The sequence below is a fragment of the Scyliorhinus torazame genome, chromosome 8 (genome assembly GCF_047496885.1).
Source record: "Scyliorhinus torazame isolate Kashiwa2021f chromosome 8, sScyTor2.1, whole genome shotgun sequence".
NCBI classification, from domain to species: domain Eukaryota; kingdom Metazoa; phylum Chordata; class Chondrichthyes; order Carcharhiniformes; family Scyliorhinidae; genus Scyliorhinus; species Scyliorhinus torazame.
Window position 1 is genome coordinate 244,468,933 of NC_092714.1, and position 25,570 is coordinate 244,494,502.

At 45.7% G+C, this 25,570-nt stretch overlaps 1 protein-coding gene across 2 annotated transcripts in view; it reads left to right on the top strand.

The window, feature by feature from the left end:
- Window positions 1-4,455: 4,455 nt before the first annotated feature.
- LOC140428497 (disks large-associated protein 4-like) overlaps window positions 4,456-25,570 on the top strand; it is a 730,056-nt gene continuing 708,941 nt past the window's right edge. For both annotated transcript variants that reach the window (XM_072515044.1, XM_072515045.1), the window contains exon 1: window positions 4,456-4,565. The gene's annotated coding sequence lies outside the window, so the exon portion shown is untranslated. The remainder of the gene's footprint in view (window positions 4,566-25,570) is intronic.

Here is a 25,570-nt window from a genome sequence, read left to right on the forward strand (position 1 = left end):
GGCCCTTCGGCCCTCCAAGCCCGTGCCGACCATGCTGCCCGTCTAAACTAAAATCTTCTACATTTCCTGGTCTGTATCCCTCTATTCCCATCCTATTCATGTATTTGTCAAGATGCCCCTTAAATGTCACTATCGTCCCTGCTTCCACCACCTCCTCCGACGGCGAGTTCCAGGCACCCACTACCCTCTGTGTAAAATAATTGCCTCGTACATCTCCTCTAAACCTTGCCCCTCGCACCTTAAACCTATGTTCCCTAGTAATTGACCCCTCTACCCTGGGGAAAAGCCTCTGACTATCCACTCTGTCTGTGCCCCTCATAATTTTGTAGACCTCTATCAGGTCGCCCCTCAACCTCCGTCGTTCCAGTGAGAACAAACCGAGTTTATTCAACCGCTCCTCATAGATAATGCCCTCCATACCAGGCAATATCCTGGTAAATCTCTTCTGCACCCTCTCTAAAGCCTCCATATCCTTCTGGTAGTTTGGCGACCAGAATTGAACACTATACTCCAAGTGTGGCCTAACTAAGGTTCTATAAAGCTGCAACATGACTTGCCAATTCTTATACTCAATGCCCCGGCCAATGAAGGCAAGCATGCTGTATGCCTTCTTGACTACCTTCTCCACCTGTATTGCCCCATTCAGTGACCTGTGGACCTGTACACCTAGATCTCTCTGACTGTCAATACTCTTGAGGTTTCGACCATTCACTGTATTCCCTACCTGCATTAGACCTTCCAAAATGCATTACCTCACATTTGTCCGGATTAAACTCCATCTGCCATCTCTCCGCCCAAGTCTCCAAATGATCTAAATCCTGCTGTATCCTCTGACAGTCCTCATCGCTATCCGCAATTCCACCAACCTTTGTGTCGTCTGCAAACTTACTAATCAGACCAGTTACATTTTGCTCCAAATCATTTATATATACTACAAACAGCAAAGGTCCCAGCACTTATCCCCATGGAACACCACTAGTCACAGCACTCCAATTAGAAAAGCACCCTTCCAACGCTACTCTCTGCTTTCTATGGCCTAGCCAGTTCTATATCCACCTTGCGAGCTCACCCCTGATCCTATGTGACTTCACCTTTTGTACCAGTCTACCATGAGGGACCTTGTCAAAGGCCTTACTGAAGTCCATATAGACAACATCTACTGCCCTACCTGCATCAATCATCTTTGTGACCTCTTCGAAAAACTCTTATCGTGTTAGTGAGACGAGACCTCCCCTTCACAAAACCATGCTGCCTCTCACTAATACGTTCATTTGTTTCCAAATGGGAGTAGATCCTGTCTCGAAGAATTCTCTCCAGTAATTTTCCTACCACTGACGTAAGGCTCACCGGCCTGTAGTTCCCTGGATTATCCTTGCTACCCTTCTTAAACAAAGGAACAACATTGGCTATTCTCCAGTCCTCCGGGACATCACCTGAAGACAGTGAGGATCCAAAGGTTTCTGTCAAGGCCTCAGCAATTTCCTCTCTAGCCTCCTTCAGTATTCTGGGGTAGATCCCATCAGGCCCTGGGGATTTATCTACCTTAATATTTTTCAAGACGCCCAACACCTCATCTTTTTGGATCTCAATGTGACCCAGGCTATCTACACACCCTTCTCCAGACTCAACATCCACCAATTCCTTCTCTTTGGTGAATACTGATGCAAAGTATTCATTTAGTACCTCGCCCATTTCCTCTGGCTCCACACATAGATTCCCTTGTCTATCCTTCAGTGGGCCAACCCTTTCCCGGGCTACCCTCTTGCTTTTTATGTATGTGGAAAAAGCCTTGGGATTTTCCTTAACCCCATTTGCCAATGACTTTTCGTGACCTCTTCTAGCCCTCCTGACTCCTTGCTTCAGTTCCTTCCTACTTTCCTTATATTCCACACAGGCTTTGTCTATTCCCAGCCTTCTAGCCCTGACAAATGCCTCCTTTTTCTTTTTGACGAGGCCTACAATATCTCTTGTTATCCAAGGTTCCCGAAATTTGCCATATTTATCCTTCTTCCGCACAGGAACATGCCGGTCCTGAATAGCTTTCAACTGACATTTAAAATCCTCCCACATGTCAGATGTTGATTTACCCTCAAACATCCTTCCCCAACCTAGGTTCTTCAGTTCCCGCCTAATATTGTTATAATTAGCCGTCCCCCAATTTAGCACATTCACCCTCGGACCACTCTTATCCTTGTCCACCAGCACTTTAAAACTTACTGAATTGTGGTCACTGTTCCCGGAATGCTCCCCTACTGAAACTTCTACCACCTGGCTGGGCTCATTCCCCAATACCAGGTCCAGTACAGCCCCTTCCCTAGTTGGACTGTCTACATATTGTTTTAAGAAGCCCTCCTGGATGCTCCTTACAAACTCTGCCCCGTCCAGGCCTCTAGCACTAAGTGAGTCCCAATCAATATTGGGGAAGTTGAAGTCTCCCATCACAACAACCCTGTTGTTTTTACTCGTTTTCAAAATCTGTCTACCTATCGGCTCCTCTATCTCCCGCAGGCTGTTGGGGGGCCTGTAGTAAACCCCCAACATTGTGACTGCACCCTTCTTATTCCTTATCTCTGCCCATATAGCCTCACTGCCCTCTGAGGTGTCCTCCCGTAGTACAGCTGTGATATTCTCCCTAACCAGTAGCGCAACTCCTTCATCCCTTTTACATCCCCCTCTATCCCACCTGAAACATCCAAATCCTGGAACTTTTAGCTGCCAATCCTGTCCTTCCCTCAACCAGGCCTCTGTAATGGCAACAAAATCATAGTTCCAAGTACTAATCCAAGCTCTAAATTCATCTGCCTTACCCGTAATACTTCTTGCATTAAATATAATAATCATGGCTGAACATTCGAAAACATGGGTTATGTGGCCCTCACTTCTACTTTCATCCATTTGTGCAACAATTCTGAGAGTTTTTGTACTTTAAGTGGCAAGAACAGTATTAGAAAAAGCTAGAGCTGAGAACATATTCAGTGTCAAATGAAATCTTGCCGTTTTAAAGAAAGATAAATTTGCCCAAACAGTTTGGGATTTGTTAAAAACAGGAAAAATTCCTGATGAGTGCATTTTTGGTTAATTGTATGTTTTGTGTTGGAAAATGTGATAGCTGCGTAACTTTAGAGACCTGGGATGGAATTTTCCAGCTGTCGAAATTCTCTGGGCGGGATTCACCGTTCCCGACGCCGATTTCATAATCAGCGACCGTCGGAGAATCCCTTTTTACGATGGAATCGGGGGTGCCTGTTTTTGTATTCTCTGCTCCCTCAAAAAACGCATCATCGAGGATCAGGGCACCCGTCATTGGGATGGCCTCAGGACGTCACCTGAAAGCCCTCCCCCGATGCTCTGCCCCCGATGGGCCGAGTTCACGACAGCGTGGGGGTCGTGTGGTCCCAGCCGTGCGGGAACCCGGCGTGGCGACTGTGGACTGTGTCGGGCGGGAGCTGTGCTACTGGCCGGAGGGGCTTCAGCGAGGGCTGGGGGGGACTGGTGGGGGGTGGCGAGGGGGTGTCCAGGGGGCCACTATCTGGCAGGTCGGGTCCGCACACCGCCGGTGCCATGTTGTACGCGGCCACGGACCTGGCAATTCTCCTGCCGTTTCTTATCGTGGCGGCCAGGCGTTTTATGTGGCGCGGCTGCTAGCCCCTCACCAGTCAGAGGATCGGTGCTGGGGTGCCGCCGATGTTTTTGACGTAAAATGCCACGGATCCTCCGGACATCGCCTCAAATCGGAGAATCCAGCCCACTGTTTCGGGCAGCAGCGCACCCCTCCCGCAAGTTTCCCGCGCAGCGTGGAGTGTCTTGAATGGGGAATCCCATTGACAAGCGGGAGTGGAGAATCCCGTCGCAAGCGAACAGCACGCCACCGAGCGGCTGGGGGACCAGAGAATCCAGCTCCTGGTTGCCAGAATGTGAAATCATTATGGGCATCCTACATTGCTGAGATGCTGAGAGTGAATGAATATCAGAGTTTAGGTTTTCCTACATATTAATTGACCTGCCTCAAAAACATTTACCACCAGTATCAAACTGGAGAGTTTTACTGTCACTTCCTTTCTTTAATTGTTTTTGTATCAGTAGGTTTCTTTGTGTTTACAACTCCACAGATGTCTCCTCTCACGTCCTGCCCTAAACGTGTGTAGCACAATCAGAAGTGAGCTAATTAATTTAAATCACTTCCTCCGTCTGCTGCAAAGCAGGATCTGAACAGCATCAATTTGCTGGTGGTGTGCAGCCCTGTTACATCGAGCAAACTGGGAGGTCAACAGAGATTCAAATCAGACTATTTATTTCCTATTTGTATAAATCCATTCATTTTTGAAGATGACATTGATTTGACATTGTGAAGGGGACATTTGTTTGACTAAATCCATTCACACTGTTGAAAGTATGCACCTAGCTGCAGCCCCGCACTATAAATCTCCTCCAATTTCATTCTAACTATGAATTCTGTTTTCAGACACCTGCAGATCTTGAAAGCGGCAGCATCTACTAACGAATTGCAACCAGACCACAAAAAATGTTTATTGACGTGGCATCTGAATAATAACATCCTACACAAGGTAGGCCATATGACTTAATTCAGTTTTTGATTGTTTTTTAATGTTATAACAGTTTAATGCGTCCTGGATGATACCAGAGTGGATTGTGAATGAACTGATGTGATATTGGTTAATGAATGGCACTAGTTAAATACATCACTGTGAATATCAAAAAAATATTTTCGCATCGTGCTGTTCGAAAATAGGACAACTTTGTTTCATTTCATTGATGGTTAAGAAGAACAGAATGTGAAGTATAACTGCTTCACAACCTTATTTCATACTGTTAACAACAAGGAGCATTTTTACTTACTGTGTCTGTTTGGAAGGGAATAGGACAATTTCATTTTATTACATTGATGGTTAAGAAAAACAGAATGTGAAGTATAACTGCTTCACAACCTTATTTCATACTGTTAACAACAAGGAGCATTTTTACCTACTGTGTCTGTTAGGAAGGGAATAGGACAACTTTGTTTTCTTTCATTGATGGGTAAGAGAAACTTTGCAATGGGCAATACCTTTCCATTTGGACTCATTGCCATGTTAACTGCATGGTATTTTTAGACACGCAAGGTGAATGTCTAGACACTCACCCAAGGCGGATTATAGAATGTTTCCGTGATAGTTTCCTAGAACAGTATGTAATGGAACCTACGAGGGAACAAGCGGTCCTAGATCTGGTCCTGTGTAATGAGACAGGATTAATTAATGATCTCATAGTTAGGGATCCTCTCGGAAGGAGCGATCACAATATGGTGGAATTTAAAATACAGATGGAGGGTGAGAAGGTAAAATCAAACACTAGTGTTTTGTGCTTAAACAAAGGAGATTACAATGGGATGAGAGAAGAGCTAGCTAAGGTAGACTGGGAGCAAAGACTTTATGGTGAAACAGTTGAGGAACAGTGGCGAACCTTCCAAGCGATTTTTCACAGTGCTCAGCGAAGGTTTATACTAACAAAAAGGAAGGACGGTAGAAAGAGGGAATATCGACCGTGGATATCTAAGGAAATAAGGGAGAGTATCAAATTGAAGGAAAAAGCATACAAAGTGGCAAAATTAGTGGGAGACTAGAGGACTGGGAAATCTTTAGGGGGCAAGAGAAAGCTACTAAAAGGGCTATAAAGAAGAGTAAGATAGATTATGAGAGTAAACTTGCTCAGAATATAAAAACAGATAGTAAAAGTTTCTACAAATATATAAAACAAAAAAGAGTGGCTAAGATAAATATTGGTCCTTTTGAGGATGAGAAGGGAGATTAAATAATGGGAGATGAGGAAATGGCTGAGGAACTGACCAGATTTTTTGGGTTGGTCTTCACAGTGGAAGACACAAATAACATGCCAGTGACTGATAGAAATGAGGCTATGACAGGTGAGGACCTTGAGATGATTGTTATCACTAAGAAGGTAGTGATGAGCAAGCTAATGGGGCTAAAGGTAGACAGGTCTCCTGGCCCTGATGGAATGCACCCCAGATTGCTAAAAGAGATGGCTAGGGAAATTGCAAATGCACTAGTGATAATTTACCAAAATTCACTAGATTCTGGGGTGGTCCCGGCGGATTAGAAATTAGCAAACGTGACACCACTGTTTAAAAAAGGAGGCAGGCAGAAAGCTGGTAATTATAGGCCAGTGAGCTTAACTTCAATAGTAGGGAAGATGCTGGAATATCATCAAGGAAGAAATAGCGAGGCATCTGGATGGAAATTGTCCCATTGGGCAGACGCAGCATGGGTTCAAAAAGGGCAGGTCGTGCCTAACTAATTTAGTGGAATGTTTTGAGGTCATTACCAGTGCGGTAGATAACGGGGATCCAATGGATGTGGTATCATCTGGATGAAAGCCTTTGACAAGGTGCCACACAAAAGGTTGCTGCATAAGATAAAGATGCATGGCATTAAGGGTAAAGTAATAGCATGGATAGAGGATTGGTTAATTGATGGAAAGCAAAGAGTGGGGATTAATGGGTGTTTCTCTGGTTGGCAATCAGAAGCTAGTGGCGTCCCTCAGGGATCAGTGTTGGGCCCACAGTTGTTCACAATTTACATAGATGATTTGGAATTGGGGACCAAGGGCAATGTGTCCAAGTTTGCAGACGACACTAAGATGAGTGGTAAAGCAAAAAGTGCAGAGGATACCGGAAGTCTGCAGAGGGATTTGGATAAGTTAAGTGAATGGGCTAGGGCCTGGCAGATGGAATACAATGTTGACAAATGTGAGGTTATCTATTTTGATAGGAATAACAGCAAAAGGGATTATTATTTAAGTGATAAAATATTCAAACATGCTGCTGTGCAGAGAGACCTGGATGTGCTAGTGCATGAGTCGCAGAAAGTTGGTTTACAGGTGCAACAGGTGATTAAGAAGGCAAATGAAATTGTGTCCTTCATTGCTAGAGGGATGGAGTTTAAGACTAGGGAGGTTATGCTGCAATTGTATAAGGTGTTAGTGAGGCCACATCTGGAGTATTGTGTTTAGTTTTGGTCTCCTTATCTGAGAAAGGACATACTGGCACTGGAAGATGTGCAGAGGAGATTTACTAGGTTAATCCCAGAGCTGAAGTGGTTGGATTACGAGGAGAGGTTGAGTAGACTGGGACTGTACTCATTGGAATTTAGAAGGATGAGGGGGGATCTTATAGAAACATATAAAATTATGAAGGGAATAGATAGGATAGATGTGGGCAGGTTGTTTCCACTGGCGGGTGAAAGCAGAACTAGGGGCATAGCCTCAAAATAAGGGGAAGTAGATTTAGGACTGAGTTTAGGAGGAACTTCTTCACCAAGGGTTGTGAATCTATGGAATTCCTTGCCCAGTGAAGCAGTAGAGGCTCCTTCATTAAATGTTTTTAAGATAAAGATAGATAGTTTTTCGAAAAATTAAGGGATTAAGGGTTATGGTGTTCAGGCCGGAAAGTGGAGCTGAGTCCACAAAAGATCATCCATGATCTCATTGAATGGCGGAGCAAGCTCGAGGGACCAGATGGCCTACTCCTGCTCCCAGTTCTTTTGTTCTTATGTTCTTATGTGCTGGTTAGGAGTAAATCTCACACACACATGGAAATAGTCATTAAGGTACCAGGGCAATTTTAATGGAATTCTTACCCAGCATTGAACTCGCTGAGTAAAAGCTAGCTGGATTGACTGCTATGAGGGCCAGGTGATGTGTTGTTCCTGCATGGTATGGGATCTGGTGGACCCCATTGTGGTTCCCAGTGAACACACCTGTAGTAAATGTTGGTTGTTTGAGGAACTCCGGCTGAGAGTTGATCAGCTGGATTCTGAGCTAAGGACGCTGCGACACATCGGCGGGGGCGGGAATCGCGCCGTGCCGGTCGGCAGGCCCCCCCAGGTGATTCTCCGGCCCGCGATGGACCGAAGTCCCTCTGCTGTCATGCTGTCATGCCAGTCCTGCTGGCGTGAATCAAACCACCTACCTTACCGGGCGGGCTCCAGGGTCCTGGGGAGGGGGGGGGGGGGCGATCTGGCCCAGGGGGGTGCCCCCACGGTGGTTTGGCCCGCGATCGGTGCCCACCAATCCGCGGGTGGGCCTGTGCCGTGGGGGGCACTCTTTTCCCTCGGCCACAGCCTCTGCGATGGCCGACGCGTAATAGACACCCCCCCCCCCCCCCCCCCCCCCGAGCAGCCGCTGAGGCTCCCGCGCATGCGCGGACTTCCGCCGCACGGCAAAGTCCTTTCAGCCCCGACTGGCATGGCGCTAAAGGCCTTTCCTGCCGGTCGACGGCGCGCAAACCACTCTGGCGGAGGGCTAGCCCCTCAAGGTGAGGGCTTGGCCCCTATAGGTGCGGATTCTGCACCTTTGGGGCTGCCCGACGCCGGAGTGGTTCACAGCACTCCATCCCGCCGGGACCCCCCGCCCTGCCAGGTAGGGGAAAATCCCGGCCCTGGTCTCCCTGTATCAGTAATCGCCACCATATCATACCCTTTTATTTCTATTTGCGCCGTTAACTCATTTGGTTTATTCCAAATTCTTTGTGCATTTAGTTGCAAAGCTTTTAAATTTGTTCCACTGTTGAATTTCCCTACTCTTCAATAATTCCTTGATGCATAAAGATATTCATCCATTCTGTCCCTCTGGTAACCATCTGCCACATTGCTAACCTGCACTCTTACCTCCTCCGTGAATTTGTTTTTTAAAATCTCCCCTGCAAATGAACCTTTCACCCCCCACCCTCTCCCCATTCAGTTTAAAGCCCTATCTACAGCCCTAGTTAGGCAATTCGCTCGGACTCTGGTCCCAGCATGATTCAGATGAAGACCATCCCATCACAACAGGTCTCTTCTTCCCCAGTACTGGTGCCAATGTCCTATGAATGCAAACCCATTTCTCTCACATCAATCTTTGAGCCACGTATATACCTCCTTAATCTTATTGACCCTGTGCCAATGAGCTCATGGCTCAGATAGTAATCCAGCGATTATTACCTTATTGGTTCTGCTTTTTAATTTAGCTCCTAGTTGTTCATACTCCCTTAGCAGAACACCTATTCTTGTTCTACCTTGTCTTTCTACCTATATGGACCACGACAACTGGAACTTTACCCTCCCACTCCAAGTTCCTCTGTAGCCAGATGAGATATCCCGAACCCGAGTACCAGGTAGGCAACACAACCTTTGGGATTTAAGATCCTGGTCACAGAGAACATGTCAATTCCCCTAACTATACTATCCCCAATTACATCGACATTTATTTTCTCTCCCCCCACTTGAAAGGCTCTTTGTACCACGGTGCTGTGGTCAATTTGCCCATCCTCCCTGCGGTCCTGTCCACACAGGGAGCAAGAATCTCAAACCTGTTGACAAGGCCAAGAGCTGAGGCTCCTGCAACCTTAACTCCTGGATCCTTCTACCTGCTTCACTTGCAGTCACACCCTCCTGCCCCCCCCCCCCCTTAATGTGTTGCAGCATCCTTAGCTCAGAATCCAGCTGATCAACTCTGAGCCGGAGTTCCTCAAACATCCAACATTTACCACAGATGTGTTCACTGAGAACCACAATGGGGTCCACCAGATCCCATACCATGCAGGAACAACACCACCTGGCCCTCCATTCAAACTTTATTTAATTCGTTTTAAATTAGTTTTTTTTTAAATTTTCAACTGTTTTTATATCTCTCCTTATGACCTCAATCTGAGAGCCACTTCTAAACAGATTCTCTATGAGCCAATCAAGTAATTTTTCAAAATCAACCGAGTGTTATGGAGCTGCAGAACCATTGGGTGACTGGACAGTTTTGAGGATACTCTGGTGACAGGTGGGCATGGATCACTCACTAACGGTGGCACTCAGAACACCCAGCATTACAGTTAAATAAGCATGGAACATTAACGCTCTTGGTCGCAGCAACCTGCTTCGCTTGGAAGTGCCGGTTAGGCTCATAGCTGAGCCTGTGCTGAGAGCATGGGATGCAATTTAATGGCCAAAGCTGCCACCGCTCTCTCATGTGGTGTGCGGGGGATGTGGGTGGAATTTAGGTCAGGCCATCAAACAAACTGAAGAATGGGCATCCCTTTGGTGGCCAAGACTTTCTGGCAGCTTCCTATCACTTGAAGGGTGCCAGCACTGTGCAGGGCACCCTTCAGATATAGCACCTGGATTACAGAAGCTCTAAGGTCAAGGTGGGGTGGGAGAATCAAAGGTCACCCCACCAGCGATCTAACATTAAACCTGTGACTGCTCATTTTTTGCACCAAGTGCCGCACAATACGGCAGGAAAAACCCACCACTGGTGTCAGCGGGTTCAACACCACTTTCCCCACCCGACATAGGACATTGCCGATTTCTGGAATAATTCCATCCATGTGAGGCAGCATTTCAGAGGATGATTCCCTCAATCTCCTTCAGTAAGATCTCTAGCCTGCTGGATCATGTGCTCATGAATTGGCAGCAGAAATAAAATTAGCTTGTCTTTGGATTATCCTAGGATGTATAAAGAACATTTCTCGCATTTTGCTGTTCGTAAGTGTATCAAATAATTCGCGAATCAGGACCAGGACAGTGTAGATGCCATCACAATAAAGCCGCAAGAGCTGGAACAGCACAGAATTCTGTGTCACAGTTATTAAACCAAAGTGGGTGGGTTGCCCATTTCTGACACAATCGGCTGGGCAACTCGGCAATCAGGCGTCTGAGGTCCGACAGTTAACATCCTCCCAGCCTCATACTGATAATGTCAGCTGGCTTTCCATTTCAGCATTTCTCTCCTCCACAGCAACCTCCACTCCTCCCCCCGCCCCTCCCTCCCACCTACCTGGGATCTTCTGCTGGACAGCATTTCTCCTTTTCAATCAGTGTGAAGCAATTTCTACTTATTTCTAACTCTGATCTTGTGTGGTATACATCAGCTGTGACAATACAAACTGACACTGAAGTGAAAAACAGAAATGGGCATTAGCTTTCAGGGCTTTGCTCCAGTATTTGTTGGACCTTGACTTAATTCAGGTTGTCTTTTCATCTTAATCATCACTTTGATGGGGGGAGGACTAGTAATCTAGAGGCCGAGGGCAAATCTCTGGGGTCCTGGGTTTGAATCCCACCTTGGCAGTTGGTGACATTTGGATTCAATAAAAAAATCTGGAATTAAATGTCCAATGATGACCACAAAACCATTGTTGATTGTTCACTAAAGTCCTTTAGGGAAGGAAATCTGCTGTCCTTACCTGGTCTGACCTACCTGTGACTTCAGATCCACAGCAATGTGGTTGATTCTGAAATGCTTTCTGAAATGGCCTCACAAACCACTCAGTTCAAGGGCAATTAGGGGTGAGTAACAAATGCTGGCCCAGCCAGCAACGCCCACATGAACGAATAAAAAAAAGGTACAAGATGCAAGAAACCGTTTTGGACCAACACTCAATTGTAAAGTAGATCCTAAATTAACAGCAAGTGACAACTTTAAAAAAAACAGTGACAACTTTATTTACTTGCGTTTTTGTTTTATTCGCTGGGTAAAATTTGCATTCTTAAAAAAGTGCAAGTTGTGGATTCTGACCCTGAAATGATACAAGTACGCAATAAGAATATGGAATACTAATCCATTTGTCTGAAATTCTTTTCTCTATTGTTTTGATGCCAGTGTTACTTTGTTGTAAATAAATGATAACAGTATGGAGACAAACATGATGAACATTCATTCATGGTAAAACAGTGCAGTCTTGTTACCCAGCGTGTTGTTGAACACTGTCTTAAATACCTCAGAAAAAAATCAGAAAATGGTCAAATGCAATCTCAGAATCCTTCTGCCCACCCCAGCCATGATTTCGCTCTGAGCTCACAAAGGTTACTTGTCGGAGAGTGGGAACATGCTGTGCCATGCGGATTATTTCAGTCCTTTCCATCAGCACCCAAAATATGTGCGCCCTATGCCAAGGAGAAACCAGTTGAAAAAGTAGTTCCCATCCGGGGGAAGAACTTCAGTGCAGGATATCAAGCCATACATATATTTGCCAACTGATCCAGAATTCCCGCCCACCACCTTTCTGCAAAAACATTCACCTACAATTTATTTCCTACTGGTGCTAATTCAATATGCACAAATCTTATCAGAAAATGCAATGAGTACATGTAAGCTATAAATCTTAACAAGAATAAACAATCCGAGGCCCTTCCAACAAATTCAAGTTATAACTTCACCAGGTACATGTTACGATCCCCTACGGGGACAGAACTTGTACTGCATCTGATTCCCCTCCTACACATCAGAATATGAGCTACCCAGGTGACTAGAGGGCGTAGCGCCTTCCCAATTGGAGGGACACCCCACATGATATAAACCCCGACCTGGGAGCAGTAATTGTTGTATTTCGTGGAGTATCCTGTCAGCCTGGCCTCTTGTGGAGTCTATCTCCATCTGCAACAGTATACATTAAGAAGGGAATAGTGGAGACTTAGATTTGCAGGATTCTGGTCCAATGCTGGAGCCTCCACCCACCCCTTACAAAGCCAAAACTGGAGTAAAGACTTCTTGTCTGGGAGACCCAAATTTCTGGCATCTAAGTAGCTGGTTAAATCATTGCTGGATGAAAATGGGGATCCTTGGCTTGCCATTTCGTGAAAGTGGGATTTATCTGAGGGTCTAGGCTTGGCTAAAGCTACAACAGTAACTTTTTAAAATGGAAAGTATGATCCCACAGGTGTGAATTAGTTGGGGGGGGGTGTTGGGTGGAGGGTGTGGTTTCTCGATTTAAACATATTTGACATTTTTAAATGTCATTTGCATAACATTTTTACTTTGTAAAATTGATATTGTCATTACCATCCTTAATGTTCATTTCCCTTCCTCCTCCTCTGCATTCAGGGCACTTTGTGATTCCATGCAGATTTATCTTGCAGTTGAGAATTCTGTCCAACATTGCTTCCCACACATTAAACCACTGAAGAAATACGAACTTGAGGCACGAATGGTAGTTACACACTGATGGCTTTACCTGAGCACGCTTGGAGTTTTATTAACCTGATCTCAAGTGGCATGTTATTGTAGTTTATAGAGGATATGTCAGTATCAAGATAATTAAGTCATATGGATTTTTCTGAGATTCAACATTAAGGACCATTATATTGCTTTTACTGCAGGCCATGATCATTATTGTCAGCCCTCATCATTTGCATTAGCATTTCTGTTTAGATTCATTGCACATTTAAAACAGATGGAAGATGTGCATTATCTACCTTCATCAACATAACTGCTTCATGAAATGAATTTTAAAAATCCTTAAATGAAAAAAATTGTTAACTGTGGTTGGAATTTTCCCAATTTTTTTCTGAGTGTTGGGCCCTGACAGAAAACTGGCGTGTAGCTCTCTAGTTGCACAGCCGAGTTTTTAGTCCAGATTTTCAGGCACTCTTTGACAAATAAAAATGAGCGCGCGGGGTTTATGCTGTCAGTCTGGCTTGATAGAGTTAGCAAGATCGGCTCCACAGAGATCGGGGCGCCATCTTGAAAGGATGCCCCAATCAGCACAGAAAGTAAATGCAGCCCAACCCCCCACCCATGGAGAGACAAGACCTCCCTCGCAAGCATCGCCCCTGCCCTCCAACCCCCCCACCCCCACTATTAACAGCACTGTACCATATAACGTCCCCCAGCCCCTCCACCTTGCAAGCATGGTGGCTTTTCCTTCTCCCTGCCACCGCAGACTCAGGGCAATCTCCCCCTGTCTGCCCAATGGCTCCTCCCCCCCCGCCCCCTCCCCTGCCCCCCAACTTACAGGCATCAAGCCTCCCAGTGCACATCAGGGCCCACCTCGGGAGTTGGCAGTGCCAATCTGTGTCAAGCTGGCAGTGCCAACTGGCATGTACCTCTTTCACCGGGGGCTATACACACCTTGGCACCCTCAGCGGGACCCCCTCGGCTGTTTCCTGTCTTATAAAACCTGTTGTGAATCTCTACGACATGATGGCACGTTGATGAGGGAGATAATGTAGCATTAAGAGTGGTCGCAACAATATAGTTTACATGGGATTAATTAGCTATATTATCAGCAACCTAATTGAAATAGATTCATTTTGTTAGGTTTTAAGGAATCATTGAATTGTGCAGCACAGCAGGTCATTCACCCCATTATGACTATACTGGCAATGGCTCTAGAGCAAAGGCAGACAAATGGAGTTGAGGTACAGATCAAACAGTATCTAATTGAATAGTGGAGCTAGTTCAAATGTTTAAATGGGCGATTCATAATCCTAAGTGGAATAAATCCACGGAGGCAGTACTTGTCAGTTGATCACTGAACACAGCAAAAATAAGGGTGGTGCTTGTGCATTTCAGTGGAAGGGAATTTTTAACAACTTGATCGATCTTAATAATTGCCAAACAACTTCTCTCGCGTTGAAGTTAAATTTGAGAAATGAGCAGTCTCTTTGCTTTAGATATTGATTACTGTTGGAGTTATTTTTAAAATGTGGAGATTACAGGGAAGGGAAAACTCATGTCAGGGATTTGAAAACAAGAATGAGAATTTTAAAATCAAGATGGTGCTTGACCAGAAGCGAGTATAGGTCAACAATTACAAGGGTAATAGGTAAATGATTCGAGTTTAAACATGGGCAACAAAATTTTGGCTCATGTTTATGGAGGGTAGAACGTGGAGGTCCAGCCAGGAGTTTGTTGTCAAGTCAAGTCTAGAGGTAGCAAAGACATGAATGAAAGTTTCGGTACAGATGAGCTTAGGCGAGATAAAGTCAAGCGAAGTTATGGAGGTGAGTATTGGCACGAATATGAGATTGGAAGCCAATCTCTGGTCAAATATAATTCATGGGTGTTGAGAGAAGTGGTGGTGATTTATCGTCAGCATACATGTGAAAACTAACATGTTTTCCAATGATGTTGCTTTGGGGCAGCATGTAGATGATAACTAGGAGGGAGCCAATGATGAATCCTTAGGAAACACCTTAGTTAAGGGAGCAGGAAGAGAAGCCATTCAAACTGATTTTCTAATTATAGTGATAAGCATTAATGAACAGTGAGCGGCATTTGTTAGCTGGTGAACAGAAAATCTGAATCAATAAATACTTAGAAACAGCTCTGGTCTAACTGATCTTGGAAAAGGCTGCTTGTGTAATAAATATGAAAGGCCTTGACAAATAACACTGAAAAATGGTACCGTCATATCCAACACTGTGATCACTGACAGGGTGCTGCCCACATTGTGGCTCATCCATCATTGTTAGTCGGGAAAAATATGGTTTACCTTGAAAGGTAACATCCTCATCACAGCCTGTTTCAGTCATGTTTCTGCTGTGGGAAGTCTCTCAGCATGCCCACTAATCTGTACCCGGTCCCATGGTCTGTTAAAGCCAGGCGGGACATCTTATTCATTGAAGCTCAAACACCAAGTACCCAATAGCAACTACATAAAAGCAAATTTCTGCGGATGCTGGAATCTGAAACCAAAGAGAAAATGCTGGAAAATCTCAGCAGGTCTGGCAGCATCTGCAGGGAGAGAAAAGAGCTAACGTTTTGAGTCCAGGTGACCCATTTGTCAAACCCAATAGCAACTGTCTGGATATTTATGGGGAGGCGATTGGCAAGTGGTATTGTCACTAGACTACTAAACCAAGGACTGGGGTTCAGATCCCACCATGGCAGACAATGCCATTTAAATCTGATTAAAGTCTAATGATGATTGTGAAGACATTGCCAATTGTAAAAACCTACCTGGTTCGCTTTTGTTCTTGGAAGAACAAAACCTGCCATCCTTACCTGTTCTGACTTATATGTGACTGTTAGGAAAACAAAGGTAGTTTTAAAGGATTTATATTTGTATTGGTAAACATAAGAAACAATGTATAGTTTTAATTTGGGTGTAATTTGATGTTTGGAAGGGTAAAACCTATAGTTAGATTCATGCTGGATTAATGTGTTTGCATGTGTGGGGTTGGTTTCAATTCCAACTATGATTCTATTGTTTAGAGAGAGGGCTAAGGCTTGAAGAATAAATAAACCAGCAGTGGCTGCTTAGCAACTGGGTCCTTGTAAGGTAGAGATGCTTTTACGTTCTACGAACGCTGAATTTTATTGCAGTTGGACATAGATAGTGAGAGAGAAGGCATCTCTCACAGCTCTGCTAGAAACAGTTGGTTTTGAAGGCTAGAGAGGTAACATTTCTCTCAACTGTGTTTGAAGAAAAGCCAAACCATGGAGTGATGGTTAAGTCAACAAGTGCAGAGATCTGAAGAGCAGCTAGTTAATGAAACTAGATAAATAAAGTGAAGTTTCCAAGAAGTCTGAGGTTAAAGGTACTTGAACAGATCACTGTTCAGTAAAGACAGACAGATATCTGAAGGGATTTTCAGGTTTGTGAGATTTTACTACAGCCTGTGGAACCTAAGTTGAATTAACTATGGAAATTGGTGGCTGAATCTCGGAGTTTGTGCAGAAGCTGTTAAGACAAAGGTAACCTAAAAGGTGATGGTGTAAAATCCTCGACTGGATTCACTGTAAAAAGCAGAGCAGAAACTTGGGTTAAACGAGTCATTTGTAAAACCTGGACTGGATTTCCCCACTAAGGGAAAAAAGATTTTAAATCATGTTTTTGGAAATTGAGTTTTGAAACTCTCAGGTAATCATCATCTAGGAGGATTCTGAGGAGAAAACCACAGACATTAACTTGGGTTCAGAGCAAAATGCGTGTATTTGATCACAGTCATCTTTTGTGCTTAAAAGGGACTTTTTGTTTTAACCTGACCATTGTCGCTTAAGATGTACTTTGTAAACCACGTTAATCTTTAAATTCACGTGTATTTCTTACACTAAGGGGAAAATAAAGGAGTATTGTGTTCTAATTCAATTTTTCCATGCTTTTTGTTTTCTTGTTGTTGAAACTAATTAGCGGTCCTGTGACTCTGTTCCTCCATGTTTTATAAAAGAAAATAACAGTTACAGTCTTTTGAGCTAGGGTTCCATTCCGGGATCTGCATGTCCAGTTATAACATCAACTGGGGTCGTAACAGTGACTTCAGACCCAATGACATTCTGAAATGGACGAGCAAGACACTCACTTCAAGGTCATAAATACTGGCCCAGCCAGAAACACCCACATCTCGTGACTGAGTAAAGAAACATTTTCAGGCAATCTCCTGGTGAAGTTTAAATTCAATAATAATCTGGAATTAAAAGCTTAATGATGACCGTGAAACCACTGTCCTAAAAAAAACATCTGGTTCTCTGAAGTCCTTGAGGGAATGAAATCTGCCATCCTTACCTGGCCTGGCCTACGAATGACTCCAGGTCCATAGCGATGTGGTTGACTCTGAAAATTTAGGGATGGGCAACAAATGCTGGCCCAGCCAGCGACGCCCGATCCCATGAAAACAGTAGAACCTAAGACCTCATGCACCGGAGCCTGCATTGCACATGGTTACAGAATTTGGCATGCATTCCACTCTCGACTGCACTTCTTTCAATAAGTATTGTCTGAGTGCAAAGAAGTGGGTAATTAATATCACTGGAGTTGCCAGCAGGAAGATTCATTAAACGGACCACTAGAGTTTAGAAAAGTAAGAGGCGGCTTGATTGAAACCTATAAGATCCTGAGGGTACTTGACAGGGTGGATGTGGGAGAATCTAGAATTAGGAGCCATTGTTTAAAAATAAGGAGTTACCCATATAAGACAGTGATGAGGAAAAAGAACTTTGTTGCGAGACTTTGGAATGCTCTTTCTGTAAATGTGCTTGAGGCAGTCTTTGCATATCCTTTAGGCACAACTAGATAGATTTTTGATAAGCAAGGAGGGTGGTGAAAGATTCTTGATAAGCAAAGGGGATGAAAGGTTATCAGGGTATGGCAGGAATGTGTAGCTGAGTTAATATTAGCTCATCCATGCTCCCATTGAATGGTGGAGCAGGCTCGAGGCCGAGTGGCCGACGAATGCTCCTAATTCGTATGTATGTTTGCATATTTGTACACTCTAATGTCAAAACGAAATGTTGCTGAGGTAGCAAGTTTCCTTTACCAGAAATTCACACAACGTTGAGTGACCAGAGCTCTACAGCTGAAGAATGATGCAAGCTGGCTACCTCAGCAGCAGGGGCGGGTTGCCACTCAGCCAACGTCACCTGTTGGTACACCCTCCTGCTGCATCCTCCGACCTGGGTAACCCTGAATTTATGTTCATCGGTTACTCCTTGTTACAAATGGAGTAGGTAATGCACAGTGCCAGAGGCACTGGCTTGTTGGACGCCACTGGGAACTATACCTGACTCTTCTGTTTCGCTTATAGAAACAGAAGATGAACTCTGTTAAATTACTGAGTGCAGACACTCCTTCAAAGTAAGGTTATATTGATAACGATATGTTATGGTAATGTGCTGGAATATGAATGGGAAAGCTTATGAGTGATTGAATAGTGGAAGAATGACAATAAAATTATATTATTCACCGTGTTAAGATCCCGGACAAGAAAACCAATCATTTGCAATTGTAAAACTATGAAGAATGGACACTTCATCCCAGTAACACTGACCAATTGGCACCATTATGTTAAAACAAACTTTAATTTAGACACAAAATGAATCACATTAGCAACAAAGTAACAGCTTTAAAGTTAAAGTTCAAACAGTTCTTTTTTTTAAAAAACGGGGAAACTTGAAATTACACTTGCAACTACATTACAAAAACCAGTATAATTCAAAGACCGCTTATAAATAAAGGTAACAATCAGGTTTCCTTGCATTTCTCTGTACAAAGACCTAGGAGAGAACCTTCAAGGAGCCAGCTGAAGCCCTGTTTTGTCAGACTAAAATCCTATGGCCAACTGCAAAACCATAGATAGAACTGGCTCCACCCTGTAACTACATCATAAGACATTCTTCGTTCTCCTCCCACTAAGATGTCCCTTAACCTGTTTATCCAGGACTACGCACTATCTCTCATAAATTATCTACATCCCAAGGTTCCTTCTATTAGCCTTCTATCTGTAAACAAATAAATGGTTAAAATCAATGATGATCCCTTAATCACAGCGTTAGCAAACATGCTGTCTGTATGTATCTTTAACCAGGGTTTTTAATAACATCATTGCAATAAATATAAAATATAATCGATAACAATTTCTTACATTCATCACAGCCCTGAATTGAGGAATTGCTGCTTCACTGAAGGCCACTCCCTCTGTTTGCCATCACCAAGATGACAAACATAGAACCTCTACAGTGCAGAAGGAGGCCATTCGGCTCATGGAGTCTGCACCGACCCTCTGAAAGAGCACCCTACCTAGACCCACTCCTGCACCCCATCCATCTCATCCCCTGAACCTAACCTTCACTCCCTGGACACTAAGAAACAATTTAACATGACCAATCCACCTAACCTTCACATATTCGGACTGTGGGAGGAAACCGGAATACCCGGAGGAAACCCATGCAGACACGGGGAGAACGTGCAAACGCCACACAGACAGCGTCCCGAGGTTGGAATTGAACCAGGGCCCCTGGGGCTGTGAAGCAGCAGTGCTAACATGGCCTGTTCAAACTGATTAGATGGTTGAAATTACCCTGCCTATCTTTTAATCAGGTTTATTTATCCTTTTCTATCAAGTGCTGCCTGTCAACAATCAGTTACAAACAGGGAAGCAATATTGGGTTAGTGGAAATTAGAAGAGCACACAAAGAATGTGACCTGAGAATTGACCTTGCACCTCAGCTTATGGGATAGTCAAAGATCATCTTACAGCCGAGATGGTGTCAGAAAGTTTGTTTGCGGATTCACCCTTCAGAATGGGGATGTGACAACAGTTTCATTTAGATTTTATGGCAATCAAATGTGCCCTGAGAAGTATGTGTGGTTTAGAAAGAATTGCATTAAGAATGTCCCATGTGCATCTTCATTCATGCTTTGATCTTCTTTGTGACCTGCGTAATTTGTCTATTTTCTTGGTATAATGATAAAAAAGGGACCAGCTTTACTCAGTCTATTTGTTGTCATTTTCATCTACTCCGATATTTTTCTATTTGTTGGATTGGACATTGAGTGCCTTGCAGGCTGCAGGGAGCTCCCTGTGCCGACGGAGTCCTGGGAACTCAAACAAAGCAACCCTTCATTGTTGTATTTCTTCCACAAGCATCTCCAAAGCAGCATCATATGCCCAGCAAGAATCAAGGTGTCCCAATAAATAGCAGCTACAGCTTGGTGAAAGCCGGGGACTCACCGGGCATAATTAATGAGAACCGTGTGAAATTCAGCAAAGTTGGTCCAGTATGAATTTGGCAAGCATGAAACTCTTCTGCGGCCCAGCAATTTAAATGACGGGACCGGGAAAGTTATTCCACCATGAGCAAGTTATCCCAGATAAGCTCTTAGTGTGGGGAAAGTTTCGCTATTTTCATTGCCATTCAGAATTGAATTCCTCATGTCCAAAAACATCAAAATACCTAGGGGATGGAGGTATCAATTGCCATTTACGAAAGGGCACTGTCATTGTTTACTCAGAGGAACAGATGTTTTCAGTAACTTGGCCCTCTCATTGAGCATCGAGCCCAGTGCTCTGAAGGCAGTTACCCAGCCAAGCTGCTAAACATAGCTTACTCCCTGATCACACTGAACAACCTCTCAACACTTTCTCGCTCCTTAAGACTGTGAGCTCTCTTCGGGGCCCAGTGTGTTTCTTCTGCAGTGCCCTTCACATAACCTCTTGCCTGCTACATGGTCTAATTTTTTTTCAAACATATGCAATTCAATCTTTAGCCCCCTGCATCCAGTTGGGCTCTGTGAATAAGTCTATAATGGACACATAGACCATCAGAATTGATAATCCCGTAAACATTTCTTCAGATTTTGAGGTACAATTGCCAGTTGAGTCCAGCTTTGAGTGCTATAACTGTTTAACAACAGTTACAACGGGGTATTGTTGAATGCAGCTGAGCAAAAGAAATGATGCCAGTATAATGACTGTCACTAATGCTGTATTAGTGAGGAAAAAGTCCAAGGGACAGACATCCTATCCGTGGTGGTCTAGAAAGGTTAAAGATAGTATCCAATGGAAAGAGAAAGCATATAACTGTGCAAAGGTAGGTGGAAGGTCCGAAGATTGGACAGAATATAAGGAACAACAAAGGATGACTAAAAGATGAATAAAGAGGGATAAATTAGAGTACGAGAGAAAGCTAGCCAGAAATATAAAAAGAGATAGTGAAAGTTTCTATAAATATTTTAAAAGAAACAAATTAACAAAGTGAGCATTGGCCTATAGGGGGCGATTTTGAGCCCGCACTCTCCATCTGTGAGAAACTTGGCACAGGGTTCAAAATCACAAAAAACGCGATTCGCTCTGGAGTTTGGGGGTTTTGGAATTTTCACATTCACCCCCCCCCAGTTGGTGGAGTAGTGCGATTTGCGCCACGGGAGTCTGGGAACCTCATTTTATTTTAATATATTAGCATGCCATTCACGAGCACTCTCTCCAGACCTTTCCCCCTCACGGAATATTCACCGGGTGTCGGCATGACGTCACCGGGCACCATTTACAGCAGGACTACAAAACTGTAAACCAGACGGCCTCACCTCTGAGGGAGATATCGGAGGTGAGTCCTCATGGAGCCATGATTCTGCAGGCTCATTGCTCAGGGTGCACCGGAGAGGATGTGGGGACACATACAGGTTCAACTTGGGGCTGGGCATCAGTCACTCAATCTCAGGGGGAGGGGTCGCTAGCAGGCCTTGCACACCATTGGATTTAAGAGGGTCTGGCAGCTGGCATTCAGGTATCGCTTCCTGTGTCTTATTTGTTCGGCTTGTGGCCAAATCACCGCTGAGGGAGTGCCCATCCGTAGTGGGAGTGGGAAGGTGGAAGGAGATAAATACTGACGGTCAACACTGGTGATGACTGTGAGGTTACTGGGTGAGGTCTCATGGGAGGCCAGACTACAAGGGCAGCGTGGGGTTCTCAGGAATGCATTGCATCCTGGCCACATGAGGAATGAATCCCATATCGTTTGGGAAATCACAACTAAATTGTGAGTCAAGCCCCACACTCGGGCAGAACTCGGAGGGCCAAGCGGTTAATCTCTTTTGAATATCATTTCCAGTTGCCTCGGAAGTTTAGGTCTCCAGAATAAGTATGTAAGGCTGTGAAATGGGAGAATGAGGGTGCCCTCTCGATGTGTGCATGTCATGCTCATTGCAGGCTTCATTCAAATCAGCTGTGCCTCGTGGGCATTCAATTATTTGATATGCAATTCTACTCTTCATTGACAGCTCAACTGTGTCAATGAAATATGCAGAGCTAAAGGGAAGGGTGTGAGGCTTAACGGAGAGGTACTCACTGAGGGGGAAATGCATGGTGGAGGTCTCTGAGGAGTAGAGATCTGAAAGGCAGGCCTTTCTCAGGAATCCTCACCGCTCACTCTGGTTTTCTTCTCTTTTCAATAAATGATTCTGGAGAATCATGGTGCCTAGAAAGTTGGTGTTTCTACTATTTGCGATCGATCAGCAGCAGAGACAGAGATGTGCTGCTGCACGCGGCCAGGACCAGTGCCTTGCAGAAGAAGGGGAGGCAGGGTCCATAGCTGGACAGGGAGAAGCAGCACCATAGAGGGAACAACCCCGATGCAGACTGTACCGGCAAAGGGTCTTCCGACATCTATCTACAGATGTCAGAGCCACAGTGCCGGTTAGCACTGCGCTTATCCCAGGGGATGATGGTCCACCTTTGCCATGTCCTACAATAGCTGGCACCACATGGAATCAGACAACACCCACTGTCTGTGGCCCTTAAAGTCACTGCTGCTCTGAATGGCTACGCAAGCGGCTCGTTTCAAGGCAGTACCAGTGCATTAGGGAGGCTACAGATGTCCTTTATGCACCCTCCCACATGTATATCATCTTAGACCGGGACCAGGAGAGCCAGGATGCCAGAGCTATGGGCTTTGCCCATTTAGCTGGCATGCATCAGGTGCAGGATGTGATAGACTGCACCCACGTGGCCTGCACACTCCATGGCATCATGTAGTGTCATTTGTGAACCTCAAGCGATTCCACTCCCTCAGTGTCCAGATCGCCTGTGACCACATGATGTAAGATCATCCAGTACAGCCCCCAGAGGGTGCCCCGTAACAATGGCGGCATGGTAGCACAATGGTTAGCACTGCTGCCTCACAGCACCAGGGACCTGGGTTCGATTCTGACCTCGGGTGACTGTGTGGAGTCTGCATGTTCTCCCTGTGTCTGCGTGGGTTTGCCGTCCGGGTGCTCCGGTTTCCTTCCACAGTCCAAAGGTGTACAAGTTAGATTGATTGGGCTTGATAAATTGCCCCTTAGAGTCTGAAGGTTAGATGGGGATCGGGCAGGAGAGTGGGCCTGGGTGAGTGCTCTCTCAGAGGGTCGGTGCAGACTCAATGGGCTGAACGGCCTCCTTCTGCACTGTACGTATTCTATAATTGTGGTCTGTTGCGCTCTCCACAACATGGTACTGCAGAGGGGAGACCACCTGGAACAGGAGGAGATGGAGGATGGTAAGGGGCAATCTGTGGAGGAGGAAGGACCTCAGGTCATGGCCAGGGCCCACCTGGGCCTTCGGGCTAGGGACACCCTCAGAGCCTCTAGGCTTGGGGACGAGCAGTACTAGCGGTGAGGAGATCTCCAACCATGAGGGCTCTGATCCCATCGTTAGTGTGGTGCCAGCTGTAGGATTCCGTGGTGGTGCCCGATTCCATGGAGCTAAAGCCATTGTCCGGACTCTGTAGGAGAATGATGATGACTTGCATTGAGCACAGTGCGATGCTCTTCTCTTCGTCAGCAATATGCCTGACTCCTGCCTGACAGAGAGCTGAGCACATGCTGCCTAGGTAAGGGCTTATCATTGGGTTTAGCGACGCAGGGTGAGCTCCCATTTGCAACAGCCCCCTTTGAGGTCAGGGATTCTGGTGTGTTCCTCGAACTCACCTTCGGGGTGGCCCAGCCCCTCTACACTTCTTCAGCCCATGGCACCCTCATCACTGGAGAAGTGTGACTGCAACAAGAGGCCTGATACCACAGGGTGGCGGGGGGCAGCAGTGTGTCTTCATTGTGTCATCAATGTGGGAGGTGGCAGAGAAATAGCTTGCCACTCTCACACTGCACGGGGATGAAGCGCCGAGTGTGCGCGGAGGTCCGTGGAGCATGGTGCCATGAAATGGCAGGGAGGAGGAACTGCTGCTGTACACCTGCTTTTTTATAGTGGTGACCTATCTTAACTAATGCCTCTGCTCACTTGTGCCTACAGTTTCTTACACTTCCTAACCTTCACACTTCATCTTGGTGCTCCCCAGGATCCACAGCTGTGATTGAGTTGATCTGCTCACTTTCACGCCCCGTTGCCTGAGATGACTTTAGTGGGCGTCTCCTGGTGGGCCTGGACCTTGAGGATCCGGGAGTACTTTCAGGCAGCACGGATGTTGCAGTGCTCCCCTCCTTGGTGTTAGGAGGTGTGTCGCTCACAGGAAGTGGCATGTCAGATGGGCTGGGCATCCCACTGAATGGAGGGACCCCGGGCTGCGTTCCTGCCAGTCCTCTTCCCTTTGGCAGCTCAGGGGTCCCTGTGCTCCTCCATGGGATAGGGGGGGAGTTGGAGTGAGATCCAAAATCCCTGCCATCCTCTGGCACTGACACTCCTGGATTCCCACCAGTGCCTGCACCATGCAGTTGAAGTCCTGCACCATGGAGCCTATACCCCCAGCCACAGAGTGGACATCATCCGCCATGGATGCGCGTCCTCCACCAAGGTCTCTATTGCGGATGCCTCATTCACAGTATTCGCCTCCATTGCATTGACGCCACCATCTCCTCAGTCAGAAGGCGATTGGACTCCTCCAGTCGGCCTTTCAGGCCGAGGTTGGATGCTGTCACCTCCTCCTGATTTTCGCGTCTCTGCCTTTGCAGTTCCTTCCGCTAGGGGATGACCAGACCAAGGGGCACGTCATCGGCCAGGGACTCAGCCGAGTCCTAGGCTCCGGCATCCCTCCAAATGCCAGAACCCTGGCACGTCCCTTCCTCCACCTGCTGTAGATCTTCAGCTGTGAGGCGAATGACCCAGAAGCCAGCCTACTACTCAGACCCACCGAAGTGTGAGTATTTGCGCTGGTAGAGGGTGCAGGTGACAGATGTGATGCCTTGTCAATGTGGTGTCTGAGAACTCCTTCTCTGAGCTGCTCAGTCCTGTGGTTTCCAGCGGGGGTAAGGGCGGGCCAGGCTGCTCATCTGATTGCCTAGCAAGGGAAGGGAGATGGTATTAACACATCGTAGGGGATAAATGATGAAACATGTTTACTCACATGAGGAAAGACTGATTCTCACTGTTGCTCATAGAACATAGAACATACAGTGCAGAAGGAGGCCATTCAGCCCATCAAGTCTGCACTAACCCACTTAAGCCCTCACTTCCACCCTATCCCCATAACATAATTACCCCTCCTAATCTTTTTGGTCACTAAGGGCAATTTATCGTGGCCAATCCACCTAACCTGCACGTCTTTGGACTGTGGGAGGAAACCGGAGCACCCGGAGGAAACCCATGCAGACACGGGGAGAATG